The 6,956-nt window shown below is 35.7% G+C and overlaps 1 long non-coding RNA gene across 1 annotated transcript in view; it reads left to right on the forward strand.

Moving 5' to 3' along the window:
* Nucleotides 1-5,526, forward strand: part of LOC310718344 — a 30,633-nt gene extending 25,107 nt beyond the window's left edge. The window contains exon 2 of the long non-coding RNA XR_014531117.1: nucleotides 2,210-5,526. This is a non-coding gene — a long non-coding RNA (uncharacterized lncRNA). The remainder of the gene's footprint in view (nucleotides 1-2,209) is intronic.
* Nucleotides 5,527-6,956: the final 1,430 nt, after the last annotated feature.

Raw genomic sequence — 6,956 nt, forward strand, 5'->3', positions numbered from 1 at the left:
TATTAAATTGTCGGTTTTAAATGAACTAAAAATCATTTCAGTTGCCATAATAATAATAATAATAATTAATAATAATAATTATAATTATAATTATAATTATAATAGTAATAAATAAGCTTTCATTTATTATTATTATTATTATTATTATTATTATTATTATTATTATTTAAGATTTTCTCATTAAAAATAAAATTTTAGTCACCTGTAAAGAAATTCTTGGTGCATGCTCTCCATTCTCAGACAGGCTTGCTAATTATTAGACCCAAATCATAAATTCACTCTATTTTCTTATGTTCATCAGACCTGAGTTTCCTCCCTGTTCTATAAATAATAATTTTTCTAAATGGTTGATCAACACCACCTCAGAGTCTGGTTTTAGTACACCCTTTTGACCTTTTACGTCTGGCCCAGACGAAAGACCCTCCTTTCCCACACATGGCCATGCAGACGAACCTGCATCAAGAGGCCCGGCATATGGCCTCAGGCGCTACCTATTGTCTGCCATCGGTATGAAGGACGTACCATGATCATTGTGAGCATTGTGAGTGTGAGAGTGAGAGTGAAGATGTGTGTCTGGAGAAACAGTTCAGACCTGATACCTACATTCATAAGCGTACTTTCCCACCCAGCACCTCTATAATTGTTAACATAGAAATTAAAAACTTCAAATGAGATATTACTGGTGTTTATCAGTCACTGGATATATATTATAGGCTGAAGTCTTTGAAAGCAATTCAGTAAATATTTTATTAACAGACTGTAATTTGACAATGTTCATTACAGGATCAAAAAAGTTAAAAAGTATCTGATCATAAGTCAATTTAAATGCTTAAATTACTATGTCTGAATGAAGGATATCAAGAATTAATGATTTAGATGCATAGATTAGTTTAAGCAACACAGTTCGCACCTCATCACGTGTAAATTAACAAATGTCTTAGGTTTGATACATAAACCCGATTAAAAAAAAAAATCAGTTATATAGAAAATATCTGGCTTGCATGTTTTAGAAAACTTCAGGTTGACAAAATGCAAATAGAAAGTACAGAGTCATTTACGGCACCGAAAAGAAGAGGTCTCTGGAGAAATAGTTAAAATTAGGTTCCATCATTCCTACGGCCTGATCTAAAATTCTCCTTCATCACCTTTTTAGGACAAGGAGCAGCCGATGGCAGTGTGTATTCTCACATCAATTTGGTGAAAGTGACACTCTCTGAGTAACTTTCAAGGTTGGAGACCTTGCAATTATGAAATCCGTTTTCTTATTTTGCCATGTTAAACATGTTTTATCCTGCGTTACTGCTCTACATTTAAAAGCTTTTTCTTTTTTTTTCTTTGTGAGTGAATATAAATATACTGATGTGGATATAAATATTGATAATATGCCATCTATCTATCTATCTATCTATCTATCTATCTATCTATCTATCTATCTATCTATCTATCTATCTATCTATCTATCTATCTATCTATCTATCTATCTATCTATCTATCTATCTATCTATCTATCTATCTATCCATATTTCTTAAAATCTGCTTTTAACTTAACCATATTTCTTGAGAATATTATTAGTGTGGGCAAGATCCATTGTAATAAATGTAATATCCTGTAACCTTTTTATTTATTTTCTTTCAGATAAAATCTGTGCAATCACTGGCTGGTCTTCTGATGATTTATCTGCAATTACTTTGTTATTGCGAAAACCGAAAGAGAAAAATATTAGTATTTGTTCATCATGAATCTAGGTGGAATTTATTGTTTGTTAAATTCACAATTTATTTTTTTGTAGCACATGAAGCTTCGTAGGTATTTTTAATTAATTTGCATAAACCGAGAATATAAATTTGTGCCAAATCAGAGGGTAAAAAGGTGTAAATATAAATATGCTGTTTGCATACGATTCGAAATAAAAGGGGGAATAAGGTCCAAATCGAGAAGCTGCTTTTCGCAGAAAAGGCTCCCAGGTCGCTGATGCCATTTTAATTAAACTGTTGCTAGGTAACATGGGCACGGCGTTTGCTAAATGGGCTCGCTTTAGTGAAATGAGGAGGAGGAGGGCCCCTGCTTGAAGCACGCACATCCCGTGCCCTACAGAAAAGCATCTTTTCTTTACTTTACACAGAGACAGAGCCCCTCGCAGAGAGAAATGCTAACACATACTCTTTATTTTCCTCCATTTCTCTTTTTTTTTTAATTATTCTTTCTCAGGACGGCATGCAGAGGCCACATCCCGCCTTTCACCTTCGCTGACTTATGGGGCCGCAGCTCCTGCAGCATGCCGGGATGCTACGAGACACACACGCAGCGCACGCAGTCTCCAGCAGCAACAAGAACGCCGCAGCAAACAGCCAGGCACGGCAGAGCCATGTCAATGAATGCGGAAGTAAATCTCAAAGCTGAGGCCGTTCTTTCAAGCAGCAATGACTAAGGGTTTATTTCTTCTTCTTAGACACACATTGTGGCAGTAATGTATGCGTCGCGAATACATCTTAGGTTCTTTCTAATTCTAATATCCCAGCTCTGTTCTCCTCAGATAATGCCACAATTTACAGCCGCATATTGTGAGATAAACGATGCTGGCTTTTCATAGCTAATGGGCATTTCCCTTTTACAAATAATAGCTAAGACCCAAAAAAAAAACCGGAATCAGGGGCTATTTTTCAGCTTGACTTTCCCTCTAACGGACATTTTTAAACAGAACACATTGACACCAATCGAGAAATGGCTCAATTTTCAGATTCTGCTTGCGCAGATGTATCTTTTAGTAACAATAAAATTCCTCTTTTTTACGAGAAGCAAGAAATCATTTCTGTCATTTTTAGCCTTGTGCAATCTGATTTTGTGAGAAGTCATATATTTTCGGTGCAAGATAGGCCTGTTAGCTTCTTCTACTTGGTACTCACACACACTCACGTGCACACAGGCACACATTTTGTCTTGTTATTCTTGTGAGGCTTTTCCACTGGTGATTATTGCGGTTAATTAATACTATCTTAATCCTAAATCTGATGATCAAAAGACAAACTTTTTCACTCATTTTGTTTTATGTATATAATTGTAGAAACCTTTTCTCATGGGGATCAACTAAACATCCCCTCTAGGCCAAAACTGTCAGATATTTCTATCCTTATGAGGACATTTAGTCCACGCTAAGATCTATAAACACTGCCTGACACACAGCCTCTAGCAAGACTGCTGGAATCTCAGTGTCCCTGGAGGCCTCCAATTGACTGGCTACTGACCCTTGCTGCCCTTGGACTGCTGGCCAAAGCTTAAATAAAAGCTCGAGGGACACATAAAAGGCCACAGAGGTTTAAATGAGCTACACCATCTAGTACACCACTGACCAAAGATAATTAGCCTTTTATAACACCTTTACGCATGAGTTATGACTAAATTTTTCCCAAAGACACGATTAGAGACAAAATTAACAAAGATTTTTTTTTGGAGTATTTTATTAAAAGCCCGCTATATTGCTGCTCATATATTATAGAATATCAAAGTAATTTTTTTACTTTTTCAGATTGATATTTTCTCAACTTGACCCTGGTTCTGGTCAAATATTGTTTTTAAATGCAAATAAGACTTTCAAAAATCGAATCATCCATTTGTCACATTGCCAAATGAATAAATTTATTTGAATTTTATTTTTTTTTATCATAAAAAGATTATTCTTCTTATTGAAACGTTCGGATATTTATTTATTTTCATTGTAATGAGGAAGAAAAGGAAAGAAAGAAATACAACAAATAATAACTTTTTCATTTGTGACCCTGCTGCATACAGGTTTGATCACAAGGGGGCAGTGTAATCTGATCAAAATCCGCTTTTTCTGTCTTTTTGTCAGAGCGGTTCAACTGACATTTTTCTCATGCAGCAGTTCGCCTGCCCTTATTTTCCACAATTATATATGGCATGAGAAATTCACTGTCCTACTCGATATAATTACATGACATATAACACAGCAGTGGGTCAATCATTTGGTATGGGCAACTACTAGAATACAGCTCTACAAGTATGCTTTGAGCTTTCAGAATCTGTGAAAAATGTAATTTGGTGTAAAATATCGTGTTGTGGTGGTACCATTTACACCAGCATATACAGCAAAGTATTTTTGACACTGGCATATCAAATAATAAATGACAGTAAATTAAAAGAAATTGTGTCATGTTAGCAACTGGAATATCTTTTTCCTACAGTTATCTAGACAGTTGTTAAGCATTCGCCTGCAGTGAATGGAATATAGATTATGTAGAAAAAATGTCTATAGAGAAACCTTTGTGACACCTATCTTGAAAAAAATGCAAAATAAAAAATCAGACTCTCTAATAGATTTGTTTTAATGGTCATTTATATAATCAATCAAATTTAATTCACTCCCATGATGGAAATACAAGGCTGCCAGGCTGATAAGACTCAAGTGTACTTCTAATATTCATTTAATACAAAGAGAGCAAGGTGAGGTCAGCCATTATGCCAACTTCCATGTATTTGTTTTCTCTCTTTCAACAGAAACAGCCCAATCATCAAGTCCTCATTATCTACTCTAGACAATGAATAGCTTTTAAAAGTGCCGTTTGAAAAACTTTTTTTTTTTTGAACGCTCCTGTTAAATTCAAGTACTTGGGAATGATGGTCCTGAAAAGGCTGCAGGGTGGGCTTCGGTGAAGATGGCCGATGTGAATAGAGCCCTCTCAAAAGAAGAAAAGCCCTTCTCTGACTGTTTGTTTTGGAATCTGTCTCATTGATCCGAAGACTGAGTAAAAGGAGAGCTCCGATGTTCCAGGTCATATCAACAATAGTACAAAGGCATATCTTAAATGAGTACAGGAATGCTTTTCACTCTGTGGAATCTATTCTTTTACCTGTTGCATAGAGTATCAGTAACAGCTTATACAAACCACCACACTATATGCACAAAATTGAATAAATATTACCATGGAATTAATTCAAGAAGGAACTATATGTTGCCAGAGGATAACCATTATTAACATTCAAAAGTTATTAGGATGTAGTAGAAATAAAAAAGGTAATTAGTTATCTACCTAGCTTTGCCGATTTATTTGTAGCTACACTTATTACCTTTTACATTCATGTAGATTAGGCAATTTGCTTGTAATTTATATAGTGGCTCGGTCCTTAGTAAGGCACACAGTCCGCCTGTCTGTCAGGTCTAAAACATAATGGGATCTTTTTAATTAAGATGCATAGGGAGGCAATAGTGATTATTAATTGCAATGAATTCTATATTTGTCCATTTGTCCATTGCTGTTGTTGGCTCATACAAATCAAATCACATGTACACAACATGGAGCTATCAAACTGGTAGCATGTGACCACCACTTGAGCTACAGAATAAACCTGTCCTCTATCCATTGGAATATTTTCCTCTCATACTTTTCTTTTTCAGTGGCATGGTATATGGTGCTGTATATAGAATGCCATTAGATGCTTTGCATCTCACCGCTTTGTATTGTTTTTTATCCTTGTTTGCAATATTGTGTCTATTAAATTTTACTAAGCAACTTGTCTCCCATTGTAATTTGCTGCTAGCAAGATTAAGTTGTTTCCACACACCATACTATGTGCTTTACAGATAATAATGACCGAGCATTTGGACCACCATGTTCAGCTTTATCCTCAGAAGCATCCAAAGAAGTCTCTGGGGTAGCCTGCTAGCTTGTATGCAGTGCTGACAGGCTTTGATTTAGCCTTTGCAGCCATTCTTAAGATGGTGGCAGCCAAAGTAAAGCTTGAAAAAAGCAATGCAAATGGAGTCATCAAAAATCTAGTTGTGACAGAATTCTCTATTGCACAGCACAATGATTTTACTAATAGATTTAGGGGGGGTTTAAACAGACCTTCACTCACCCGAGTCTACTTTCTATGATCTAGTTAATATGAGGAATCCCAGGCACATTACCGTGTGTGGTACTGGTAGTGGTCAGTATTGATTATAGTAGCCACAGTAGTAAGCAACCATGGGCTTGCTGAGCCTTAAACTCTATTGATGGACTAACACAGTCTCACGGCATTTCGTGATATATTCACAAACTTTAATCTATTGATTCGTGTTCATGAACACGAATTTCCCTCTTTTTTCATTTCATTCAGCTCGACTGCCTCCGCATGGCTCCCTCTCCATAGCAACAGCGGTAGAAGATCATAAGTAATGCTGACAGAAATGCTAAAGGTTTTTTTTTTTCCTCAATTTTTATCAGAGAAATAGGCAGAAAATATACGGTTAGGGTAAGGGTGAGGGTTATACCATAATAAATGTGTGTATTTAATTAACGCAGTTTAATGAGGATAACCAGGATAATACATTTACTGTATTTGGACTGGAAGACACCACTGATGATGGTTATAATAGCGAGTGACTTACTGAATATAAAGCAATAAAAACAAGGATAAAATCTCCTGCTTAAATGTTGTGCTTGAACATAAAAAAATCAATAACAAACAAGAAAAAAAAAACAATACTGCATCTGCTGTATCTAGTGGCAGAAAGAAAACTTTGGCAGAGGCATCAAAAATACTTCCTATTAAAATACATTATATAGAAAGTCATCCTCAGTGATACAAAAAAAAAAGGGAAATTCATGTCTATGAACACCAATCAATAGATTACATTTTGTGACTATATCACAAAATATTGTGAGACTGGGCTGGATGGACACAAGCACTTGAATTACGAGAGAGCATATCTATCCAGAGTCGTCTAATTGTGAATGGGGCTTCATGAAAAGATATGATCAGTATGAACACTCCCCTGGGGAGTGAAGTATTAGGATGGAAATACAACTAGCTGGAATTAAGAAGTGGTTCATGTGGCCTTCAATGTTTTACTGCTTTTGAGACAGTTGTGCTATAATCAGCTAATCAGTTGTGCTTGATCAGCTCTAATCAACCATCAAAGTAACACAAAGTCAAATCTGCAACTTGCAAAGAAACT

The sequence above is a fragment of the Silurus aristotelis genome (genome assembly GCF_946808225.1).
Source record: "Silurus aristotelis genome assembly, chromosome: 23".
Taxonomy (NCBI): Eukaryota; Metazoa; Chordata; class Actinopteri; order Siluriformes; family Siluridae; genus Silurus; species Silurus aristotelis.